This window comes from Leptonychotes weddellii, chromosome 4 (genome assembly GCF_054177405.1).
Source record: "Leptonychotes weddellii isolate Sample4059 chromosome 4, ASM5417740v2, whole genome shotgun sequence".
Lineage (NCBI taxonomy): Eukaryota > Metazoa > Chordata > Mammalia > Carnivora > Phocidae > Leptonychotes > Leptonychotes weddellii.
In genome coordinates this window covers 114,440,250-114,454,561 of record NC_138372.1, presented here as the reverse complement: position 1 = coordinate 114,454,561, position 14,312 = coordinate 114,440,250, and the positions used below count along the sequence as shown (strand labels likewise).

The window sequence follows — 14,312 nt, the reverse complement described above, 5'->3', positions numbered from 1 at the left end:
CCCCTTCAAGAATATAAACAGATTTTGATTGAATTACAAGAGATGCTTGACTTTATAAGGAAGTCTATGAATTTTGTTTTAGAAGGTGTTTTATGTCTGGGAGAATGATTTTTGGAGACGATGATATGGGTACCTATTGTATGTAGTACTCAAATCTTTTTTCATAATAAATTGAGGGGGAGACGAACCATGAGAGACTATGGACTCTGAGAAACAAACTGAGGGTTCTAGAGGGGAGGGGGGCGGGGGCATGGGTTAGCCTGGTGATGGTTATTAAGGAGGGCATGTATTGAATGGAGCACTGGGTGTTATGCACAAACAATGAATCATGGAACACTACATCAAAAACTAATGATGTTTTGTATGGTAACTAACATAACATAATAAAATTAAATTAAAAAAAATAAAACTCACTATGACCATAAAAAAAAAATTGGGTGTTTAGAAATGTGGGAACACTAATTCTCAGATATTGGGGGAATTTTCAGTGTATTATATTGTAATATTTTGGATATATCTTTAGTAGTTTCAAAGATGGTCAAGTGACTGTATTTGCCTAAGTCTTAACTATTAATAAAATATTATTTAAATAGTAAAGTGGAGATTTATGATAACTTTTCTGATGACGCTGACTCCCACTTCATCCTCCACAATTCTCAGATATTGGGGGAATTTTCAGTGTATTATATCGTAATATTTTTGATATATCTTTAGTGGTTTCAAAGATGGTCAAATGACTGTATCTGCCTAAGTCTTAACTATTAATAAAATATTATTTAAATAGTAAAGTGGAGATTTATGATAACTTTTCTGATGACGCTGACTCCCACTTCATCCTCCACATCCACATTCAAGCTTAGTAGCTTGAATTATCTGAAAATTAACAAGCAAAGTTATATTATTATAGAAAGAGAAGTTGACTTGAAATATTTGGGTAATCACTTTGTTCTCTTCTTTCACTTTGCACATGAAAAGACATACATTTGGGTTGTGGTTCCACGATCGCAAATATTTTTATAAAGAGTATACTGCTTTGGATCATTGTAATGGTCACCCAAAAATATGTTTTTCTCTGTTTGTGTTTCAGAAATATATGTTTTCCTTGTATTAAGGTAAAATTTACAGATTACTTAACAGTTTGTCAGAAAATCTGAATGACACATTTCTAGTTTAATTCTTACACTAACCCTTTGTTTGAGTGACAATTCTTGGTCAGGGAAACCGAGAGTTGTCTTGTAGCTAGATCTGAAGCCACACATCTGATAAATGTAGAGTAGTCTCAAGCATTTCCCTAACTAAGTTTCAGTATTAGTAAGTGTTACTGGCAAGAAGAGTCATAGTCAAATAAATTTGGGACTTGCTGAGTTCAAGTATTACAGAGTTGTTTTCTATACGACTCTTCACAACCCTTACTATGCCAATGTGCATTGTGAAACTCCCAGACACAGGCTCAAGGTACTGTCTTTCCCAAATTGATTTGACCATGAAATCCAACTTTTGAATGGCATCTCTCCCATGAGCAGTTTTTTTCAGGATACACATTGAGAAACACTGCTATTCTCTCCTGTGTGTCCCTGTTCCAGCCAGAGTAGGGAGCGGAGCTGTCTGGATCATCCCATTCCCCTCCAGATGTGCCATTTTAACCAACCAGCAGTTGCTGGGGCAGTGGTACTGTACAGAGCTAGGTAGGAATTGATGCATATTGAATCATATTGACCAAGGCCATCATTTAATTATTGGTAGAGGCAGAGGCTAGACATAAGACTCCTTGTGGAAAAATAGAGTCAAGGGTTCAGCTGGACCTGGGGTGTTTGCCTGCAGAGTCGTCACTGAATATGGCCCCTTGGCGAAGGAGGGTGCAGGATTAAATAAAACTAGCTCACGGAATTTGTTCATCCCATGTTCCAACATCAGGATTAAAAAAGCAACATCACACAGTGCCAATTCCGTTCTGGTTTTGTCACCGGTAGGTTTTTTTTTTTTAAACATTGTCAATGCAATTTATACTATGTTTGATAGTCTCCTGTGTTCTGATCAAATGCTTTTTTACTCCTAGCTCATACCTTTTCCTTTCTTTTCAGATAGATAACAAATAATAATGGTCAAAGATACTCAGATTAAGAGTAGAAGGTTGACTGTCATATTACAGTAAGATAAACAAGGATGATAATCTCTTTTAAAGCTCACCTTGATTTTTGAATTTTTATTAATTGAATCCTTGTTACCCTCTGAGCAGAGATTTGTATTTTTAAAGGATTTATTTAGTTTAATTGAGTCTTTTTTTCCTTTCTATGCATGTAAGTGACATGTAGAATTAAGAAATGTATCTGAACAAGAATTTTAATATAGTTTTTTTTTTAAAGATTTATTTATTTAAGAGAGAGAGAGCGTGAGCAGGGGAGGGGCAGAGGGAGAGGGAGACAATCAGACTGCCTGCTGACGCTGGCTGGATCCCAGGACCCTGAGATCATGACCTGAGCCGAAATCAAGAGTCAGACACTTAACTGACTGAGCCACCCAAGCACCCCAGGATTTTAACATAGTTTTAATTTCTCATCTGACGAAATTTTTGAGTTAAAGTTCTTTTTATTTTAATTTAAAAGGATTATTTCAATAAATACTTTGACCCTCCATAGCCATTTGCTTGTATTGTGTTATATGGTAGGGATGAAGCTCCATACATGTATCAGAACACAGGCCTTTGCTCACTTTCTCTCCCATAGCCCTTGAGCACCGGCTCTCATAGAGCTGTACCCTGTGTGTGTATGACCAGGGTGTGTGTGCGTGTGTGCGTGTGTGTGCGTGTGTGTGTGCGTGTGTGTGTGTCAGACTCAAACCAGAACCATAAGTTGTTTACAGATCTGGCTGTGTTTGTATTTATGCAACCATGAATCCAAGTTCACATTTCACCCTTCCCATTTGTGGTCTTTCTGCTAACCCATTTAGGGTCACATTTGTTGACTGAAATGAACTATTTGGAGGTTGATGTTTTGGAAAAGGCTGAAATGATGGCAAGAGCCCTGAAGGAGGAGGCAGAACAGCCTTGAATCCTGCCACTGCTGGTTACTAGCTGTGTGACTTTTGGCAAGTCATTTTACTTCCTCTACTTGAGCTAAAACTGAAGCTTACCTGTGTCATGAGGACAAGAGCTCCTCTGTCTCTATGTTCAGTGTTGTTGTGAGGATCCGATGAAGTAGTGAATAGCGATTTGTTCTGAATCTTCCTGAGGTTCAAATGGGCACAGCAATATAAAATGAAAAACACAACTTAATCATATATTATAGGAAAGGGAATTATTATTGATGATGTTGATGGTAGCGTCTTACATTTGAAGTCATGCTGCTTGAACAGGTCTGGGAATGAAATCTCTGTAATAATAATGATGATAATAAAACAGCTGCTGACTTTACTGAGTGTTTACTAAGTAGAAGACACTATCTAAGCTTCTTCATATGGACAACATTACTTAATCCATGTAACCAATGGCTATGTAGTAGGTGTTCTTGATTATGCCCATTTTCCAGATGAGGAAACAAAGGTCTAGGGAGTTTTTAACAACTTGCTTACAGACATGCAAATAGTTAGATCCAGGAGACTAGTATCTTGGAGTATATAAAGATCCATATGTAATTTTTATTGAAATACTATAATAGGTCTATGCTATTTTTTTTTTAAAGATTTTATTTATTTATTCATGAGAGACGGGGAGAGAGAGAGAGAGAGAGGCAGAGGCAGAGGGAGAAGCAGGCTCCCTGCTGAGCAGGGAGCCCGATGCGGGACTTGATCCCAGGACTCTGGGATCATGACCTGAGCCGAAAGCAGACGCTTAACCATCTGAGCCACCCAGGCGCCCTAGGTCTATGCTATTTTATCATTTCCAGGCAGTTTAAATTTTTTTTTAACTATTTAGAGAAACAGTATTCTGTCTAAGATTCAACTTCCACCCTGTCTAGGGCAGCCTTTGCCACTGAGCCATGGTCAAGAACATTCATTTTCAGAGCACCAGCATCTTTCAGCATCACCTTTGTTTCCTGGGGTCCTGCCCTTGTGTGTGCAGAATTATAAGGGATTAGACTGTAGTTTGTCTTTACAAGAGAAATGGCCTTGGAGAACTCTGTTTTGCTTTTCATTGGAGAATAATCAAAATACTTATTTCTCTGGTAAGGGGATTAGGTTGGGGTGTGATTTTTTTTTTTTAATGACTATCATTTTTATTGTTTTCTAATTAACCAAGTATTTGCCATCTGTCTTCAGCTACTGATTTGGGGGTTGTTTTTAATGAGATTCAAAGCAGTGCCACTGAACTCAGACTGCAGCCTCTGGGAGTCACTGCATGCTTGGAAGTCAGAGAGACATGTACATGCTTTGATTAGCTTCATTCTTCTGCTTTTCTATACCAGTTCTTTAATTTTATAAGAATAGTTTTTAAAAATATATTTTTGTACTAATTTTACAAATGTGTACGTAGATTTTTAACATTAACATTAAACTTTTAAGTGCAAATGGACCATATTAAGTATGGCTACACTTGGCGTCACTGCCCATTTCCAAGGTCAGACAGTGACCTTGGACTCCACAAGACGTGGGCAGGCACTGAACATGATATGCTCAGGGAGAGGAGAGGAAGGTCCTTAAAAACCAACGTCCTGCAGCCGCTGCTAGCATCTTCTCCCTTCTATACTTTTAAACAATCTTGAGATAAATAGAGGCTATTAGGACCTAAGAGTGACAATTATAGGCTCTTTGTCTTTTGGGCAGAAAGGTATTTATTATACTAAATTACATGTGTTTTTCTTCGGTGCTAATTAGAACTGTTGTAGAAGGTTATAGCGGACATTAAGTCAAGACACTCAGATTCTTTTTATTTGTTGATTAGCTAGTTAATTTAAGGCATGTTTGAGTGCCTACCATGTGGCAGGTTCTAAGCCAGTGCACTGATGGTGATGGTTAAACAGGGTTTAATTGCTCAAGAAGGCTCAGAGGCCCCAGAGTGACAACACTACACATAAGTACTCTATGACAATAGCTCTGAAGTGAGAATGTACTTCCCAGTCACAGACCATCTCTGAAGGGCATGGCAGGACCCATGTCCTCTCTTATATCTGGCACCATTGACATGTACTTGGAACACCCAGGAAGCAGAGCCCAAAATGGAGTCTCAGTGGGTGTTACAAAGTATTTTTTTTTTAAGATTTTATTTATTTATTCATGAGAGAGAGAGAGAGAGGCAGAGGGAGAAGGAGGCTCCCAAGGAGCAGGGAGCCCGATGTGGGACTCGATCCCAGGATGCTGGGATCATGACCTGAGCCAAAGACAGACGCTTAACCATCTGAGCCACCCAGATGCCCACAAAGTATTTTTATAATACTTTTTATATTTTAAAATATATTTTTAAAGATTTTATTTATCTGAGAGAGAGAGAGCAAGAGAGAGAGCGAGAGCATGAGCAGGGAGAGGGGCAGAGGGAGAATCAGGCTCCATGCTGAGCAGGGAGCCTGATGTGGGACTCGATCCCAGGACCCTGAGATCATGACCTGAGCCAAAGGCAGTTGCTTAACCGACTGAGCCACCCAGGCACCCTATTTAAAAATATTTTTAATATTTTTTATTTTCTGTATTTTGCTGGCCACATGGGTTCCTGCTCTGTAACCAGCCTCAACATCAGAACTCTCCAGGTGATCTTAGGGAGACCAGGTACAAATCTTCATGCTCACTTTCATCACTAAACAATGCTAAAAGTTGGTACAAATCATCCCCAAACTCCTCAGATCAGGTTGCAGATCAATATATTAATCCATGTGTTTCACACCTTGGCTAGGAGTCAGTGCCACGTACATGCGCTCTCTTAATTCGGCTCAGGATGATCTCAGGCCTGCAAAGTTACCCCCAGAGCTACCCCAGGACTACGTTAGGGCATGAGGTGAGCAGCATATTGGCCCTCACGCCGCTAATCCATTGTGTGACTGTAGGTTCATCAGTCTTTCTTTCTAGAGAATAGTTTTTCTAATCTAGAAAACAATAATTTAGTCTGGAAGGAACTCTATGATTTCTTCCTTTTCTAAAATCTTAGATTAAATAATTTTTTTCTAAAGCCACATGCCCGAAATGAACTTATTCTTACATTCCCCATAGAGTTGTATTATTTTCTTACAAGAGGATTAGTTATTAACCAATTCATTTCTGTGGTATTTTTGGTAATGTTGCATCACCACCAACTTTGGCCATGTCTAGCATCAACATGATCTGTTTTTCTTTCTGTGGGTGACCTGATGTAATCCACAGACAGACCTCTCTTTGGATCCCAGATCCAAAAGATTAACTAAATGCATAATTTTAGCCAAGTCACTTTACCACTCTGTTTATCATTTGTAAAATGTGAGTGATCATATCCCAGGGCTACAGAAAAAAAGTGAAATGAGATAATTCTACTTTAAAGCATTTGGTATCTGGTAGATGCTCAATAAAAATTAGTTTTCTTCCTTTACATGTTGTGAAACAGTGTTAAATTTAAATTCCTGTTAAACAGTTTTGTTAGGTTTTCTGATTTAAAACAAACTTTGTATTAATTTAATTTAGAGTGGTAACTCAAGGGTGTTTTGTTCAATTCCACCTGTTAGAAGAAATAACACATTCAAATGAAATTATAAGGAGGGACGTCTTTAGTCTTGATCATAAGAGTAAAATAGCATAAACTTTCTGGAGCAGGGAGACAGCGAGAAGGTGCTGGGAGGGATGTTCATATCACAATGCATCATGGACCCCTGTTTCTCTCTCTCTGAATCTCTCTCTCTCTCAGTTGCTCTAAATCAATTCACCAAGTGATCAGCCTCCTGTTTGGCCAGTTCTCCAAATGCCCAGTATTTCTTTTGATTCTTTCCTTTATTTACCAATTTTCAGAGTAAAAATTTATATTCTAGCAAATCTGTAGAGTCACCAATAAATTTAAAGATATATTACAATGAACTCGTGGCTACTTATGTTTGATGTGTTTTAATCCTTAGTAGTCATTATTCTGTTTGATGCTGTAGTTGTACAGTGTCTGGTCACTGGGAGCCCTTTCAAGTTAGCACCTGTATCCTTTGGCACAGCCTCAGTAGTCTTTGGTTTCTCGCATGACAGAAGATGACTCACTTATCTTATGTTTCCTGCTCTAGACTTAGGATCAGTCATTTCTGCAAGCAGCTGTGGTTCCTTTTAGAGGAAAAGGGTATTTGGAGATCACCATCCAGACAGAAGGGTCGCCTCATTGCTATAAGCTTGTCATTGATGCTAGGGCTTTTTTTTTTTTTACATAAAAAGAGAAAAACAGATCATGAGGTTATACTGATATTTTTGCTTCAAACTTAAGATTGCAGGTTATTGATTAACTTCTTTGTTATTATATTGTATCTCTTTGCTCTAATTCTGCAAATCTTTTTTCCTAATGACTATAAAATAATTTATCCAAGTGTTTATGTATGAGTGTGTGTATTATAGTTTCCAACCAAGTATCAGTATTATTGCCAACCATGAAATATGAAATTCAGTTTTAGACTTCTTTGTGGTTCTTTTGTCCACAGGCTGTGCAAAAAATACTGTGACCTGAAGTTATCTGAAATGATTCTTTTCTGGTTATGCCAGCAACCTGATAAACTGTGGAGTTTATTCGCTTTAATTTGTTTTCAGTTTTTAGGGATTATTTTATTTTTATATTTTTAAGTTAATTTAAAAATTATGTAATGCATCAAAGAGGACTTGCTTCCATCCAGTTCTCTCTATAGGTAGCATTTTATTAGTTTATCCCTCTTATTTCTTTTTGAATAGGTAAGTAAATATGTGAGGGCATCTGGGTGGCTCAGTCGGTTAAGCATCTGACTTGGGCTCTGGTTGTGAGGTTGTGATCTCGGGACTGTGGAGTTGAGCCCCGTGTCTGGCTCCACGCCCAGTGGAAGTCTGTCTCCCTCTCCTTCTGCCCCTTTCCCCGCTCCTGCTGTGTCTCCCTCTCTTTCAGATAAATAAATAACATCTTTAAAAATGAATGAATTAATGAGTGAATGAATGTAGTATGTATGCAATATATGTAATATACACATCAGTGTGTTATATTGGTATCTCTCCCCTTTCTCCCCCGGGGGTAAGTACACTGTACTATAGCAGCCTCAGAGACCTTGCTCATTTCTTTTATAGCCACACAGTGTAGCACGCTACTGTCTGGAAGGACATGGGGTTTTTTCCATTCTTTTGCTATAAGGACACGTATCGTATCCATATAAATAATTTCATACTAATAACCCATTTGTCTAATATACTTATTTTCTTTTTAACTATTTAATTTAATTGTCCATCTTTCAATTAGCCTTTATCCTGGCAGAGAAGCCAATTCCAGACAGGGGAGGGAAACAGAGAGCTCGTGAATATGCTTGTCAGTCCGTACCCCCCTCTTCCCCCAACAAGCCTTAGCATTTTCCCTCAGATTGCTGTAATGATCAAAAGAGGGAATCTTGCTGAAGGTTCTTTGAAAAATCCATGTAGCTTTTGGGAATCCAAATGAAATTGGGCGTCTTTCCTTCAGTATGAGTCTGTGCTCTGTTCGGCTTCCACTCTTAGCTAGGTGCAGTGATACAAAGGGGCCTTCCGATGTACTGTAGGCTGCTCTTGCTGTAGTACTGCAGTGGAGGGCCCATCTCTCCAGTTTGCAGTGGATAAAACAGGGGTAGAGGCCAGTTTTTGTGAGCTGTACACCCAATTGTCCATAATACAAGTCCATAATCTGTAGATTGAGCTGGTCCTCAGAGAAGCTGCTTACATTTTAGAATTTTTATTGTACAAATTCTCTCTCCTCCAACTTTTTATGCATTGGGTAAAACATATGGTATGGTAGTTAAGAGGATCAGTTTTGGAAGGAGACAGATCTTGTTGAAATTCTTGCTCATCCTTTTTATCCATCCATCCATCCATCCGTTCATCCATTCATCCGTCCATGCACAGATATTTATAAAGCTTCTGCTACGGGCCTGGCACTGTGCAAGGTGTAGAAAAGTCATGATGAGAACACAGAGGGATCCTACCCTCAAGGACCTTGCAGTTTAGTGACCCTGTAAGGCTGCCCATGTCCCTGGACGAGTTCATTAAGTTCTGTGAGTGTTAGAGATTACGAGGATTAAGTGAGGGAATGTAGACTGTGTGCTTGGTGCAGTGTTTGGGAAGTAGCCATTAGGGATAACTCCAATACCCACTTTATGAGATACTCTCAGGAAGGGGCATCTAAGGCAGAAGAGTGAAGGCAGGACTTAGGGCAGGTGGAAACATTGATAGCAGAGGTTATGTGGGGGAAATGGATTCAAAGAGTGAAAAAAGAGATACAAAGTGTGACTAACAGGTGTGGGGGGGAAATGAAAGAGAAAGCAAGAGATTTGATAGTAATGTGATTGAGGGATTATTTTATCTGAACTGAGGGAGACTTAGAGATGCAATATAAGTTATAAAGTACAATTGCTTTCCAAGTGTAACGCATGAAACATGAAACTGATTTCAGCTGAATCAATGTTGAGCTAGGGGTAAATCTTGATATCTCTGATTTATTCTCCATTTATTGTTCAACCTCAAATATGTCTATTTTTCACAACTCTTAGTGGGGGAAAAGACATTTTAAGTATTTTAATTTCATATATTTGAGCACAGTGCAGTGAAATGTCAGACGACCAAATCTTTGAATTAAATGAGATGTTTATTTCACTTATCTTTGATGATTACTAGTCCTTATGTCTGGGATTTGTTTCCCATGCACACTCACATGTGTGTGTGTACACAGAGAAAAATGAGGACAGACATCACTTATAAAGGCTTTTCTGGGCTCAGAGGACATTCAGTCCAGTTTTCTCCACATTTCTATATCTACATTCATCTCCCCTTGATTGCTGATGTTCAGAATGGCACAGAGGCCCCTTGAGAGCCTTAGCCATCAAAAATAATATATTTCGTTCACAGAGCAGGATTTATTTATGTATAAAAGTTGAGAAAGATTAGGGAGCTTTTGAAAAGGACTGAAAACCCAGAGGAAAGAGTGAAATGTCTGGAGCAGATGTAAGAGCCTTTCTGCTCCTATGCCCAGTAGATTTGATGAATGAATGACTGTAAATATTAATTTCTCTGGCCCTCAGTCCTCTCTTTAAATGAAAGACTGAATTAGACAACCTTTCTTCAAAGGTCAACTAGCAAACATCCCACCATCTCTCTGCATCTACCCCCTCTTGCCAATCCTGCAAAATCCTCTGATTTTTGTGAGCAGCTTCTTTTTCTAGACATTCAAGTTAGTCAATGTCTTACTGTTTTGCTTTGGTATATGTAAGATGTATTTCCTGGCAGTTAAAATCATACATATATATATATATATATATATATATATATATATATATATGTATTTTTTTTTTCTCTTTCTTTTTGTCTTTGTTGTGTGTGATCGAACTGAAGTTGAATTGCTACGCTTTTTTTTTTTTTTTTTGGAAGGACTATCAAGGAGTAAGGTAGCTTGATGATTAATTATTCTCCTTTTGAGAACTCAGGAACTTTTTACCAGGCATGATCCCATTTTTGCAGGTCCATACCCTGCTGAAGTGAGGTCATCCCCAAATGCTTTGTAGTGGGCCAATATGTCATAAGAGAAAGGATATGGATTTTGGAGTCAGAGGGTCTGGTTTCAAGATCTGCCTCTGCCACTTATTAGCTGTGTAACTTTGCATGAGTTAACTAATTTCTTTGGCCTCAGTTTTACTAGTTGTGAAATGATGTAATCATACCCATTTTATAGGGCTATTGAAGTTTTAAAAAGTTTAAAAATTACTTATTAAATAAAAGGTACAGCCTAAGGAATACAGTTAATGATACTGTAATGGGACAGATGGTAGCCACACTTGTGGTGAACACAGCATGATGTATAAACTTGCCAATTCACTAAGCTGGTATGCTTAAAACTAATGTCACATTATGTGTCAACTATACTCAAGTAAAATTTTTAAAAAATACTTATGTGTAAAGAACAACATAGATATTAATGAGAATGACCTTGGCTTTCCTCTCTCCTCATTAAATATTCCATCCTCTATAATAGGACAGGAGAATCAGGACTATTATGGAAAGAGATGAGGAAGAGAGAGCACAGAGTATAATATTATCCCAGTTTTATAGATAGATCAGTAGAGGTAGAAGCTCTAACTGAAGGATTCTTGGCCCCACAGGTAGTGACATCCTGGGGCTAGAGACGAACTGTTCTGACTCCCAGCTCATGCCACCGTCTCTCATTTATTCAGAGATGCTTTCTGTCCTAAAAATCACATCCAGAGTCAAAGAAGATCTTAGCCCTTGAGCATGGCCAGGATATGGTTATTACCACACAGGCAAGGAAATACCTTACTCTTTTCAACTAAACAGTAAAACAGGGGCTTAAACATTATTAGAAGTTGAAGTAACGTCTTTTTGTAACCTGAACCATCTCATGATGGACCACAGAAAATTTGCTTTGCTGTCAGGCTCAACTTCCCCTTGTGGTGTTTTCATTGGTTAGAAGGTAAAACGTGGGGGGCGCCTGGGTGGCTCAGTCATTAAGCGTCTGCCTTCGGCTCAGGTCATGATTCCAGGTCCTGGGATCGAGTCCCACATCAGGCTCCCTGCTCAGCGGGAAGCCTGCTTCTCCCTCTCCCACTCCCACTGCTTGTATTCCCTCTCTCGCTGTGTCTCTCTCTGTCAAATAAATAAATAAAATCTTTAAAAAAAAAAAAGAAGGTAAAACGTGGGTTTATTTGGGTTTGTTACCAATAGTTGATGTTTTCAAGTCATTGTATTAAACATTTTTTATATCTCTATTTACAATGAAGATGAGTGTAATTTGTGTTGGCGTATTGACTAAAGTGGATATTTAGAAACATTATAGGTGCATACTTCTCTTACCTATGCAAGGAAAAATTTGTGTATCATTGTTTTATATTGAGTAGTTCAATATTGTTTTGTAACATCTTCCTTCAATTTGTTTGAAATATATTCTATGTAAATACACCTCTTGTGGAAATGCAATTGAGCTTGGTGGAATTATCCAGTAATGAAGTAGAGTAGGACAGTTATATAAATAAATATCCAAAGATTTTTCAATAGAACATCTGTATTCATGACATTACAAGTTCTTCTTTGTTCCTATTGCAGCCTTGCTCTCCGAAATAGTTACTCATGTAATCAGTGTGTTGGTAGTTATAGTTACAAGATTTTACACACACACACACACACACACACACTATATATATATATATATATGTGTGTGTACAAATTGACAGTTTGGTTTTATATATATATATATATGTGTGTATGTGTGTGTGTGTGAATATATATATGTCAATTTATACGAAAACTTTTGCTTATTTGAACAGAGTCATCAGCCTTAACTTTGCTAAGCAAAACATTCTATATGTTAATTGAAGATTTTTAGGCAGAATGTTTGAAATGTTTAAGAAATACAACTTTACAAGTTTTCCCAAGTACCATAGAAGCATCAGGTGCATTTTCAGTGCTGACAACTAGTAATAGATAAATCTTGTTTGTCTTTAGATCAGATTCCCAAGAATCTCAGAAAAAGGTGCCAGTAGAAATTTTGTGTTCAGATAAAATATCTGCCCTGGGGAGGATTTTGCTTTATGGTATGTGCTCCCAGCCTGTCTTAAGATCATGACCTAGGGAGAATAGTCCATTCCCTGAATTCACTGAGTAGTTTTTGAGTGCCTACCATTTAGCAAACTACTCTGATGGGCATTATGATGCATATGAAGATGAATAAAAGAGGAAATAATATAATTAATAGAGGAAATAGAAGAAATAGTGTGCAGTGCTTTTGTATTATAGAGACCTTTGAGTCTCTGGTAGAGGAATTTTTAGAGCAACAGGTAATTAGAAAATATGGGAACTAATTTTTAAAAATATTTTATTTACTTGTCAGAGAGAGAGAGAGAGCACAAGCAGGGGGAGTGGCAGGCAGAGGGAGAAGTGGGCTCCCCGCTGAGCAAGGAGCCTGATGTGGGACTTGATCCCAGGACCCTGGGATCATGACCTGAGCTGAAGGCAGACGCTTAACGACTGAGCCACCCAGGCGCCCAAACCTTTGTAATTTAAACGTGTATTTATGGGAGTGTTAGCCTCATATAAATTTAGAAAAGGCATTGGATTTAGAATCAAACAAGCTTAGGCCTTGCTTCAGCATTAACAAGTCATGTATCTTCTCTTCTCTGTCTTTTGTGATCTATAAAATGAGGGAGTTGAAGAGATGATCCCTGAGCTCCTGTATTAAGTTAGGATTAAACTTTTCAGAGAATATCAGAGAGCCAAAATAAGAAGTTTAAGCAAAATAGATTTTTATTTCACTCTCACACAAAAAAATCTGGACATAGGCAGCTCAGGGTTGGTATAGTGACTGCAGTCACCAAGACCATTTCCAATTTCTGCTCCATCTGGATTCTTGTCCTCCTGGTCCAAAGGAGAGATCTAGCTATCAACTCTACATTCATAACAGCAGGGTGGTAGGAGAGGGGAGGAAAGGCATGGATGGATATACTACTTTTGTTTACCTAACAGTGGCCAGACCTTATCACATGCCCACATCCAGTTGCAAGGGAGTCTGGGAAATGTAGTCTGTATTCCAGACAGCCATAAGCCATGCTATTACTTTATTTTATTTTATTTTTTCTTGTTTGGTTCTTTTATTATTATGAAATGACCTTCTGTATTCTTTATAATATTTGCTCTGAAATATAGTTTGGTATTAACATAAAAAGATTAATATTCCTCAGCTTTCTTCTTCTTCTTTTTTTTTTTTTTAATTTTATTATGTTATGTTAGTCACCATACAATACATCATTAGTTTTTGATGTGGTGATCCACGATCCATTGTTTTCATATAACACCCAGTGCTCCATGCAGTATGTGCCCTCCTTAATACCCATCACCGGGCTAACCAATCCCCCCTTCCCCCTCCCCTCTAAAACCCTGTTTGTTTCTCAGAGTCCATAGTCTCTCATGGTTCATCTCTCCCTCCAATTCCCCCCCCACCTCATTTTTTCCTTCCTTCTCCTAGTGTCCTCCATGCTATTCCTTATGTTCTACAAATAAGTGAAACCATATGATAATTGACTTTCTCTGCTTGACTTATTTCACTTAGCATAATCTCCTCCAGTCCCATCCATGTTGATGTAAAAGTTGGGTATTCATCTTTTCTGATGGCTGAGTAATATTCCATTGTATATATGGACCACATCTTCTTTATCCATTCATCTGTTGAAGGGCATCTCGGCTCTTTCCAC

The 14,312-nt window shown here is 38.2% G+C and overlaps 1 protein-coding gene across 1 annotated transcript in view; it reads left to right on the top strand.

Annotated features, from left to right (window-relative positions):
• SLCO5A1 (solute carrier organic anion transporter family member 5A1) overlaps positions 1–14,312 on the top strand; it is a 104,460-nt gene that overhangs the window by 50,056 nt on the left and 40,092 nt on the right. The gene's annotated exons all lie outside the window — the stretch shown is intronic.